At 30.5% G+C, this 13037-nt stretch overlaps 1 long non-coding RNA gene across 1 annotated transcript; it reads right to left on the bottom strand.

Annotated features, from left to right (window-relative positions):
* Window positions 1-5134: 5134 nt before the first annotated feature.
* Window positions 5135-7390, bottom strand: LOC120207289. The gene is made up of 5 exons (XR_005524183.1): window positions 7211-7390; window positions 6976-7037; window positions 5676-5774; window positions 5294-5598; window positions 5135-5213 (listed from the first exon to the last, which is right to left on the bottom strand). It is a non-coding gene; the product is annotated as an uncharacterized LOC120207289 (long non-coding RNA).
* Window positions 7391-13037: the final 5647 nt, after the last annotated feature.

Below are 13037 nucleotides of genomic sequence, written 5' to 3'. Positions count from 1 at the left end.
TATAAAATTTTGTATTTAATACTGTTATTCCATCATTAATTTTTCTTGAATTATCTTCGGGCATGAAATAAGAATATGGTCCTCCAATGCCCCGAATACATGATAAAACTAAGCATTCACTAGTTACAATATGAACAGAAAACGGTATTTGAGACCAATAAGCCTTTAATTAATGAAACCCAAAATAATTGTAAAAACTCAGGATTTTTTATAATACAAACAGCAGCAGAACATTACAGAATGCAAATCCAATTGTATAAATAATCAGTTTATCGAATTATAATCCAATTTCCATTATCACTTTTGATGATATACATGTGTTCATACATGTCGTTAATCAATAAGTGAATCTAGAATCTCAAAAAGATAATATTTAACAACTCTCCATTTAAGATGAGAAATTGTTATGGAAGAACAAACTCAACAAACTTAAAGAACAAGTGTCATTAAGAAGATTCACGAAATGGGATACATTTTATTTAGATTATTATGTTGTATTTCTCTAAGAAATAAGGATGATAGTGGAATGATGGGAGGATGATCTAATCAACTTTCATCATGTCATAAATGTTCTGACTCTTAAAATTGGATTAATATCATGTAAGAAGAGTATGAGGTGTATACAAGATAATAAAGTTTGAGAACTAGTCTCATTACCTGAATGTGCAAAGTTGATTGGTTGTAAATGGATATTTAAAACCAAGATGGATGATAATGGTGGTGTTGAAAAGTATAAGACATGTCTTGTATCTAAAGGATATACTCAGAAAGAAGACATTAGTTTTGTAGAAACTTTCTGTTTGGTTTCATTGAATTGAAAGACTCTTCATGATAATCATGATACTTATTGCTCATATTTGATCTTGAATTACATAAGTTGGATTTCAAAATTATGTTTTTCAATGGTAACATTGATGAGATGTTTTATACGGTGCAGTTAGAAAATTGTATATGATGATACAAAATTAATGATATGCAAATTAAGGAAATCCATTTATGAGTTTAAGTATAACTTCTGTTAATTGTATAACAAATTTCACCAAGTGATTATCTCGTTTGGTTTTGAGATGAATTTGGTTGACAATTGTATATACTATAAGTTCAGTGCTTTTAAACCAAATGATACCCTTTATTGCTAAAAGAAACAAGTTTAGCCTTGATCAGTGTCGTAAGGATGATTTTGAAACTAAGAAAATGCAAAAGGGTTTCTTATACTTAAAAATAAATAAAGAATTTAATGTATACTCAGATTTATACGCATTCAGACATAGCGTATGATTTTAGGATATTAAGTAGGTATTTAAGAAATTTAGGTATTAATCGTTAGATAGCAACCAAATTGATTCATAAAATACATTTAAGAACAAAAATGTTACATGCTCACATATCGGATGTCTAGAAAGTAAGAGATCATCGGGGTTTATGAACTCCGACTTATTCAAATATTGATGTAAAATTTTTTGTGTAAGCTGCTAATTATGGATTAATAAGAAAGATCACTTGAGATATTCTATGACTGTAACGCCTCGATTTCTAGATTAGTAGTTTTGGGTAAACCCGAGTAAGCTTTAACTAGGCTAAGAAACCCATTTGGAGTGTTGGGCTAAAATATAGTTAGTCTTGGTTTAGGCTTGAGCCCAATAAGGCTTAAAAAGGGTTAGAAGTAAGCTTTAAAGGAGGGGGACTAGGAGTGTAAGTTTCCTCTAAATTGTTTCAAAGGATGAAAATCTTTAATTGTAATGAGGTCATACGGGTAGAGGATCCATTCCTATTTTTCTTCTTTCTTTGTCTTCTTCCTCTTCCTACTCAAACTCCATCCTCTTCTCTTGGTATCATGGGAGAAGAAAAAGGTGAGACCTTTTTGAGTTTCAAATGTTGTCAAAGAAGTTCAAGGTAAGAGCTAGAATCATCGTTCTCTAAGTTTTCAGCCAAGAGTTCTTTTTTAAGTTTTAGCCATGGAAAACCATGAATGGGAGTTTAAGATGGGTTTTGATTTTTAGGGTTCTTTAATGATTCACATTGCATTTTTGGGAGTTAGGAAGTATGTTTACAACCTTCTTGAACCTTTAAATAAGTTTGTAACTCATTTTATTGATTGTTTTAGTGAGAGAAGTGGGTGAAAACACAAGAGGACAAGGCAAAGCAGAGTAGGTCCTCGGATGAGCTAGGGGTTGTTCTTACAACTCCTAGGTACAAGATAACACTCATATAACCTTACCTTACCTTACCTCTTGTAGATCAACATGTATAAATTTAATGCGTGTTAGAGCGTATGAGATTTTGTGTGCACTTGGGTGGGGGTTTGAAACAAGAAATCGGGATTTGTGTTTGTTCTTGTGTAAAATAGTGGCCTTTCATGCTTCTTATGGACTAAATAAGCTTTAAACACCACTTGGGGGACTTAGAGACATTTTAGGACCAATTTGGAGGACTTTTTATTAGTGAAACAAGGCTTTTCGAGAATGGGTATCAATATTGGATGAACAGTACCGATACTTCCCTTCGTGGAAGGATAAAAATTCTAATGTTTGTGAGAAGGGTATCAATACTCAATAAGAGTATCAATAATGTTATTCGGAGGTTAGTATCGATACCTGGGGACCCAAATCGGATTCCACAATGCAATTTTAATACCGATATTCAAGGGAGTATCGATACAAAGGGTATCGAAATTGAGGTATTTTTCCAAAATATCGAATGCATTTTTGGTATTGATACTCGAGGGGGTTGTAATACCTTAATTTTGTCCAGGTTAACAATCCTGGCAGAACATTGGCCTCAATACATGTCAGTAGCACTACAACAAGTCAACAGCCCGTGGTTCCCCTTTGTAACTCCAATATAGGTTGTATCAGTTACAAGCTCATCTCCCTAACATCAATCAATATTCCAGAAGATAAAGCGTTCAAGAATATTTCCTTTCCCATTCGCACAAACTGTTACACCAGGATGTATTGGCAAAGGAAAATGAGGAGTAATATATATCATCTACAAATCAAAAGAAAAGGGGAGAGAGATTTCAAAGGAAAAAAGAAAAAAAGATTTCAAAGGAAAAACACATTTTTCTTCATTAGGAGCAATAACTGAACCCAGAGAGAAAGACAACCAAACCCAGAGAAAAAATGTAACATCCCAAAATCAAGGTTAATGACTAAAATGAGAGTTTTTGAAATTGGGTGATCAATTTAGTAAAAATTGAAAAGTTCAGGGATTTTAAGTGAAATATTCTGGTATTAAACTAATTAATAAAGAAGGAAAGAATGAAGGGTAAGGTGGTCTTTTCATTTTAAAGATATTTATCTCTTATTAAAGAGATAAGCATGTGGGGTGAGAGAGGTGAGAGAGTATCTGGATGCTTATTTTCTTGTCTTCTTCTCCTTCTTCTTCTCCCCGTAAGCCTCAGTTAAAGGTGAGTTTAATTTCAGCAATTTAATTCTTGGATTTATAATTTGGTTTTGATTCTTTGGGTGTTATATAAGATTAAGGAAAGCTTATATAAGCTTAAAACATCAAGAAGAGAGAATTAGAATGGAATTTATATTAAGGGTGTAGAAATGAATTGTTAGAATGAAGAGGTTTTTGAAGTTCTAATTATGAATTTGAATTGTCATAAGAAGGACTAAGAAGTCTAAAGTATTAGAAATGAGTTTAGAACACATTGAAAGTTTGGTAAAATTCTTAATTTCAAGATTTATGGTAAGCTATATAAGGTATTATAATGTTTAAATATGGGTTAAGTATCTATAGTTGAGTTTAAAGGCATAAGGAGAGTTAAATAAGTAGAGTTTGGGTAAAGTGTTGGAAATTTTTGGGTTAAGAAGCATTTTTTGGGTGAGTAGTATCGGTACCTGTTGGGTGAGTATCGATACTACAAGGCAATTTATAAGGAGTTTATGCATGGGGTATCGATACCTGCATGAACAATATCGATACCTATGTGGAGGGTATCGATACCTATATGGAGGGTATCGATACCTATGTAGAGGGTATCGATATCAGGGAACATCAAAGCTTATTTTGGTATCGATGTCGTTGTAGGGTATCGATACCCTAGCATAGAAGTACTGGTACTATGAGAGTAGTACCAATACTACTTAAGTTGGAAAGTGGAAATTAGTGTTTTATCTAGTTACTTTAGTTTGAATATTATCGAGTAATCCAAATCCTAATATTCATTGGAATATATTCATGTATATATAGATCAAAGGAAAAGTTTGGATAAGCCTTTGGAGTAAGAATTTTGAAAAGGGAACAAGAGTTTGTATTGACAAGTAAATCAAGGTGAGTACCTGATAGTAAGTGTAGTATCACTACAACAAAATTTCTTATTAGTGGCATCTAGGTTATTGTCACTAAAACTTCAATTTATGTCATTAGATGTATTGTGTGACGTAAAAGTCAATGTCACGACAATCGTCACCCTAAGTGTGTCACTAAATGTCAAAAGTGACGATGTATGTGTTATCGTCATGTATTGATAAATATATAGTGACGCTAATGGATAACGTCACAGTTTAATTTTCATTCACTAACAATTACTTTTGTCACTAAATGATGTACATTTTCATCATTAATAAATCATATCGTCACCAATAACACAATAATTTCATTGTATACGTGACGAAAAGAAAATTGCCACATTGCTAGTAACGTAGTATATCGTTACCTAATAGTAGCATGGATGACATTTATATATAACGTCAATATATAATTAATATTCAATGAAAACTAATCATGTCACTAAATTATGTAAAATTTCGTTATTGATGATTTATATCGTCACAAATAATGCATTAAAATCAACTTATATGTGACGAAAGAGATATTGTCACATTTTTAGTGACATAATATATCGTTACCTAATAATATTATGAATGATGATTATGCATAACGTCACCATACATACTGTCACCAATATAGTGGTAAAACTAAAAATTGTTACATTTTTATTGATAATATATATTAAAAAATTATTTATATAAATCTAAATAAAAAAATACTTCACTTATTGCAAAATAATAAGATTTAAACAAATATTTCACTAAAAACATAATAATTTCATTTCTATAAATATAAAATGTTTAAATGTTTACATAAAATAAAAATAATATGATAATAATATGACTTGTGGAATATTTCATTGTAGCAATCTCAATCCAAACCTTGAGTCGATTGTGATTCTGTTGATGTTGAGTTTGTGGTATCATTTGAAGCTACAAATTAAAATAATCAACATTAGTTACTACAATTAATATTATATAATAATTTTTATTTGGTTAACCATATTGTTTACCTGAAAATTGAAGTGATGTCACTTGAATTCCAACAGCTAACAAAGCAGATCTCATAGCTTCCATTTGAGTTTGAATCAATTCAAAATTTGACTTATAGTTATTAAATTCATCTTTTTTATTCTTCAAACTCTTTTTTTAACTTGATTGTATATGCACTTGAATTTGTTTTCTTAGGCTTTGGCCCATATCCAAGCCCCAGAATGTATCATGGTCTAGTACCAAGTACCTCATCCATTATATCATCAATATTCTTAGGTTCTACTCCTTCTTCAGCTGGATTTGATTGCAACTCTACCATTTTCTCCTAAAAAAAGTCATTCATAAATAAAATAATCCTTAGAAGAAAATTACAATTTAATACTTAATTTTGTGAGATCTTACATGTTTTGCTTGTGCCTCAGATGTTGTCCATCCTTTGTCATTTGAATAATGAGTTGCCTTGAAGAAATCCATCCTATTTCGTTCTTCATCATCCTTGCGCTATATGATTTCAAAAATAAAAATTAGACTTTAAAATAAAAATAAACTTTATAATAAATATCAAAAGTGTCCAACTTACCATAGGATTTTTCTTAAACAATAATAGCATTAATGTTGCCAAGGTATTTACAGAGATGAAAGTGAAAATGAACAATATACATTTCAATTCCCAATATCAATGGAGTTACTATTATTGATATGGTTTATGGAATATTTGTTTCTATCTTATGTAAACGCACAACACAAGACACGCATCTAAAAATGCTCAAACTACATATCTTTATTTGACCTAGGAAATTTATTTACATCGGGATAAAACGTAGAGGAACTTGATTGAAAAATTCCTCAACAGTTTTTTGAACAAAAGAACACTCCTCTTCCTTCTCTAATGCTTTTCCTGAATTTCTACACCTATCTTCATGTACTGTTCACAACAAATATGCACATGCAATCAATCCAAGACTGCAGTCCTTTCTTCAACAAAACGAGTATCACAAGGTTATTTGCTTGCTTGCGTTCAAAAGTCGAGAAAACAATCAAATACATTATTTTCATCAACAAAAGTGCTATACAACGCATCATACAAACCTTGAGGTGCAAAACTGTGTATTCTATAGCAGATCCAGTTCTAACGTATTTAGTCCAAATTCAAAGAGAATGCAATTAGCAAATTGAGCAAGGTTGCAAAACTCAAGTTGAAAACAGGAAAGAAATTTATTCTTCAATCGACAATTCAATGCATGAAATCACTAAAACCCAAAAAAAATTCCAAAATTCAACCGAAAAAGCAATCCTTATCCCGTAAACTCAAAACAATGGACTTTCTTATAATCCTGTGAGTAAGTAATTGATGATTATGTTTTCTGAAAAACAATGCTTAAACTAAATTCAAACGGAAAACAACATCAAACTTCAAAAAACAAAAATCCTAATATCAGTTGTTTTCAATTCTTAATTCCCTTTCTAGTAATAGAGCTAACAAAAATTCTAAACTATTTTCTTCTTGTCTGTTTAAATTTCCTCATTTTTATTTTCATTCATTTCTATAGTTCCAAGATGAAAGATTATGCAAAAACTAGATTAAAAATCAAATTTAAAAAGAGAAAAATTCTCCTAACAATTAGTCCAAGATGGAAACTCAAGCAAAATCAAACCAATTGGGAAAAGAATAAAGAAATATGGATTAAATAAACTAAAGTACCTGAGCAAATATCAGAGCCCCGTATACTTTGAAAAGGTTCCCAGCACGAAAGCAATGAGATTCTGAAGCAAAAATATTCTGTTAAAAAGTAGGAAACCAAACACTCACAAAATTTTGAATTTGTTACTTATACGTCAAATGCATTGAGATTCTGGCGACTGAGAACACTCAAAACTCTAAATAATAGCATTGTGAAGAGAAGAGGCAAAGATGTTACAAAGAGAAGAGAAGATACCCGTGAGTGACGATCACGACCGAGAGAGATCAGCGAGACGATAATGGAGACTAGAGAGTAAAAGGTGACCGTCAGTGACGCCATTCGTCCTTCCATGATGAGTAAATTTAATGTTTTAGGGTTTCCAAAGACCTTTCTAAATTGTAAAAGTGGTGGAGCAATTGAAAGGGTAGGATTGGGGAAAGCAGAATATGGATAAATAAGACTTGTGTTCTCGGAATTGTAGAGTGCCGAATTTAAATGAATAAAATCCTATTGTTTAATTAAAATATAGAATATAGAAAAGAATTTTCTTGTTTCACCTACTTGTTTATGATAATATTCTTAACCCTAAAGGAAGTTAAATACACAGATTATTTTATAAAATGAAAATCAATGAATAAAGAAAGCAATAATGATTTATTATGAATGAGAAAAAATCTTGTTATGTATAAGGAAACTCAATTTTATTAGAGGGAATATAAATTTTATTTGGAGGGAAGTTGAAAAATTACCTCCAATACATCTAAACATAATTATTAAAAATATAGAAAATATAGAAAATTTAGATTAATTTAAAATAATTTAAATAATTTAAAATAGTAAAAAGATTTCTCTTTAGAAATATTAAAAGTATAAAATAATTGAAGTAAATAATATTTTTAACTATTTCATAATAAATAATTAATCCAATGTAAAGTTTGATTCAATTAAAAATGTGTTTGGAGGAATAAAAATAATCCTAAAAAAATTCAAAATGCATACATGTGTATGAGAATTAAAAATAATTGTATGATTTTTATTGATGTTATATGTATCTAAATGTACTAAAACTTTATGGATATTTCTATGATCAAGTATAAATATCTATTTTTTCCTAAACACTTTGATGTAACATCATGAAAATCATATAAGTATAATAATATATAAAAATTAATCTGCTCGTTTCTTTTTAATGATTTATTATTTTATGTTTTACTCTAAAAAAACTTTGAATATGAGATAATCTAATATAGAATAATGTCAAAAAAATAAAAAACACAAAAAAATCTCTAAATTGCATAATTTAATAAGGTTGTTAGATTATCTTATTTTTTAACATTAACTGACATAATTTCATGATGTCTTTTAAAATCGTCATATAAAAAAGAGAGATAAAAACAAGTGATAAATAATTGATTTCGTCGTGCTAAAACTATTTTTTGTGACAATAATAAAATGTCACTTTTAGTGTCTTATAAAATATGAAAAATTAAATTGTCACGAATAAAACTTATTAGTGACAAATGTGCAATGCCACTATTTCAAATTAAATCGTCATTATAATAAATCGTCACTAATGCTTTTTTTCATTGGAAACGATTTTACAACGTCATTATTTTATCTAAATATCATTAAAAGTTTCCCACCAAAGAATTTGGTGGGAAGATTTTGGCGCCAAACATATAGTGACAAAAATTAATGACCATTTTTAGAATTGTCATAAAAGATATACCATTAATCAATAAATATGACGAAAATAAAAAAACGTCACATTATAGTATATTTTGTGACGATATAAGTAATGTCATATAGAAATTTTGTCATAAATTGACACATTTGTTGTAGTGTATGTTATGGAATTAATACTTGCGAGGAGTCTAATTCTGATATTAGGTATATGAGTACTCAAATGTAAGTATGCAATAATATGATGTTTAGATATACATGAGTACATTCATATGTTTAGAGGTAAGTGCATCTTTATGTGTGATCTATGTAACTGTGTGAAATAATATAAACTATATGAATACAAGAAAATGTGAACATGTGACATAAGTTATGAGATAAAGAAATATATGATATGAGACAGGATATATTTGGTTACATGAGACATGATATGAAAAAGAGTATAAGTATATGTGATAAGATATGTGAAAGTGAAATATATGAAAATGCGCTACGTGTAAGTGAACCACATGATTATATGAATATGTGAAATGACATAATGAAAATGCCCATGTTTTGTGTTATGAGAGCTAGGGGTATAGTTGGCATGCCAAGAGTCGAGGCTTCTACGTGGTCCTTCGGGATATATATGTAATTATGAGGAACATATATGTGGTAATTTGGTATACTTATTTGGTCCATTGTATTATGTATATGGTTCTTAAGGAGTGGTCCATCGGGACATATGTGATATGTGGTCTTTCGGGACATAGTGGTCCTTCGTGACAAATTCTAAGTGCCCCTAGTGGGAATTATACAAGTTGTGGTGATAGCATATGTGCACAACCTTTATGTACTCACATACCTTAAGTTCTCAGAATTATACATGGGTTTTAAAGAGAATAAATAAATCAATTGGTATGATATTATGTGTGCTCTTTTGTGAAATGCTATATGTGTTCAGTGATGTGTATAGAATCGTTAAGTATATGTTCATATGATAAAAAGGAATTAGTGATAATAATATAAGTAATGATAAACATGTTAATGATGATTTATGTATGTATACAAGCATTGCGTTACATGATATGTACATGCAATTGTTAATTAGTTATAGTTTACATTATGTATTTACATGTCTCACTAAGTCTATGACTTATCGTGTGAGTGTTTCACACGTAGGATCTGAGAAGTTTCCAAAGCGAAGATAGGTTACAAGAGACAATATAGCTTCATCGAAGATCAGATCAAAAGAAAATTTTCAGTATGTTATTTATTGTATTGTATAATGTTGGCATGTATTTAAAGGGTTAAAAAGGATTGAAGCTCTGAACAGTTTTTAAAAATGTTTGAGTTAATATATGTAAATTATTTAGTATGTTTAAATTAAATTTGAATTTTCCTTATTTTTTATATAAGAAAACGATTTGAAATATTGATGTGGCATCTCAGACTCGTATTCGGGTCGGATACGGGTTGGGGTGTTACAAAAAAGGCCACTTTGTTTTCATTCATCAACCACCAGAGCAAGAAAATCACACACACACAAAAAAGGGACATAGAACATTTGGGGAAGATCAACAACAACAGGAAAACCAACCACCATAATCCAAAGAGAACCAATCTCATTAGAAGAAAAGATATCGTTCGAAAAAAAATAGAAAAAGAGTCTTACCTAGGGCTCTTGAGGACGATGGATCCAACGTTCGGTTTGTACATCTGAACGGTGGAAGAGCATCTCTTGGGAGGAAGGCCAACATATCTCGATCTCATGATGATCTAACGGTAGAAAAGCTAGATCGGAGAAGTGAAGATCCGAAAAGTCTTTGACTTTTTCATGGAATTGGGGATTGATTCTCATAAAACCGAGCCTAGATTCGAGCTCCTGGCATCGAGACAAACCTTCCCTTGAAGTTTGACATTGAATGGACCCTGGAGAATGACAACAGACAATGGGCTTCTCTTCCCCGGCGAAACACTGTAACTCTTTCTCTCTGTTGTCTCTTAAAGCTTGACAAAAATGAAATCCTTTTAAATTTTCTATTGTTTTGTAGGAGAATATTGTTTCCCAATGCATTGGTCATATTAAGCATGTAGCCATTCTAGTTTTGATTAAATCTTTTTTGACCCCCTTTCCTTAAATTATAATATTCTAGTCCCCGTTCTAATTTTAATTTAACCCTTACGATTGTTCACGCATTTATTTTAGTTCCTTTTATGTTATAAATATTTGCTATTATTAAATACATTATATGCCATGGTTATTAAATTTTATATGTTTTGGATCCAATATTTGTGTATGATATATATATGTGTGTGTGTTAAATATCTTCAATATAGGTATATATATTTTTTATTTTATATCTAATGCATTCGTTTCAAATATTTTTAATCATGAATTTCTTATTAAACTTGGGCATATATATATATATTCGCCTCTATATCAAGTATTAAATATTCCCTTTACCATGTACGTGCATATTATAGTACATGTGAAGGCACTAAATATTTTATACTTGTATTTTTCTTATATTAAACACTAGTTCGTAAATATCATGTATATATTTATATTGAATATGTTTTAGTCATTATGTCATATGTTGTTTCTATATATCATGTGTTATAATATGCGTATAACTTATATATTATATTGTTAAATAGGTGTATATAGTCTTTGTATGAATATGTTACTTTACATGATAGCTTTTTATGTATTCTTCAATGTATATGTGATCATACGATATTATTTTGTATAATATGCATGGTATACATACAAGCATCGTTCGACCCATCCCAAATAATTGGATTAAGGGTAATACCCTTTAATTTAAACTTGTTTTGAGGAGCTTGTCTTAACTTATTAGAGAGTCATTTTCGACGATTTTAAATTAAAAGTATATCCCAACAGTGAAACCTAAAAAATGACTCTTCACTTAAAAGTTAGGGAACGAAAGAAAAAGAAATATTCGGTTATTTAAATTTTTCGAGAAAAGATTGTTAGGACTTATCTAAGATTTGGTCTCAATATTTTTAAATAACTGAATATTCTTTATCTTTCTAAAAAGGCTTGGTAATTTTGATTTAATCTATTGTGGTGCTTTTGAATATTATAATTCATTATGAAGTTCGCATCTTTGTTGTGTTATGGGATCATAAATCAAATTAAAGTCGAATTTGTAAATTTCATTGCAAAGACGTTAATTAAAATTAATTTTTATTTAAAATGACAAAACATTTTTGGGTGCCCAATCACACCAAAATCAAAGATAGGTGGCGACTCCTCGAACTGTATTTTTCTATCGTAAAGGAAATCCCAATTTTTTAGAAATGAGAGTTTTTAATCGCATTTATTTTTAATTAAAAATCAGTCACAAAGAGATAATTAAAATGGTGTGGTTTTTAGAATCTCACTTTTAAGGAAGAAATCGTTTCGAAAGGAGTGTCGATATTGAGGATGGTGAGTATCGATAATCCCAGGCGAATATCAATACCCACGTGAAACTTTGGGTAGTAACACTAGCCGAATTGAGAAAAGTGATTTGAGTTCCTTTAAGAGAACATTCTGCCATAATAATACAAGTGATAACCTTAATAATTGTGTGATAACATAAGGTATTAATGAGGTAAGATTCCATAAGATTTATTCCTTTATTTCTGCTCGAAAAACGACGAGGACACCCGAGTTACTTAATGACGTTAATGTGATAGTATGAGGATTATCCGGATATATCCAAATTTGTGCTTAGGCACTCAAATTCTGGTTGGATGTTGTACCGATGCTACGTGACCCGGACACGTCCCGAGTACTCTAGAGGAGTAGACTAGCTGGGTAAGGTACCAATGCTTCATGACTCGTACTTAACCCGAAGTTTAGGAAGACATTGATGCTATGTGACCTATGTCTTCCTTAAGGTTCATAGTAAGTAAAGAGTGAGTTCTGAAAGGCTAAGTGACCCCGAACTACACCATGATACTTACTTGATTGTTGTTCTAGTGTTTGCATTATTCATTACCATACTTGCAGTGTGCTTATATGTTGAATGTATATGGTATAGTAAGGTTATTTGTGTGGAATTGTGTTAGGATTTGTGGAAGCTTAAATCAAAATTTGAAATGGTTTGCAAAGAGGGGTTAGAACGATTTTTGTGTTTAGGGAGTAAGGAGATTGAAAGACAGAAAATTGCAGAGCGATTTATAGTGGTTCGACTTCTCAACCAAGTCTACATCCACTACCTTAGCTCCTCACCAAGGATTTTCCAACAAATTCACTAATTTGTTCTTTCTTTTTAAGGACGAAGAGATAACCTTTACAACTCCCTAGTTTTTTACGGGATAAACTAGAACCTTTCCCTAGCTTTTACATGGGCTTAGCTAGAATCTTTCCCCTTTACAAAGGATAAAATAAGTAAACAAATAAACC

Source organism: Hibiscus syriacus, unplaced genomic scaffold (assembly GCF_006381635.1).
Source record: "Hibiscus syriacus cultivar Baekdansim isolate YM2019G1 unplaced genomic scaffold, ASM638163v2 tig00014444_pilon, whole genome shotgun sequence".
Taxonomy (NCBI): Eukaryota; Viridiplantae; Streptophyta; class Magnoliopsida; order Malvales; family Malvaceae; genus Hibiscus; species Hibiscus syriacus.
The sequence above is the reverse complement of the archived record's forward strand: the minus strand, read 5'-3'. Positions and strand labels throughout refer to the sequence as shown.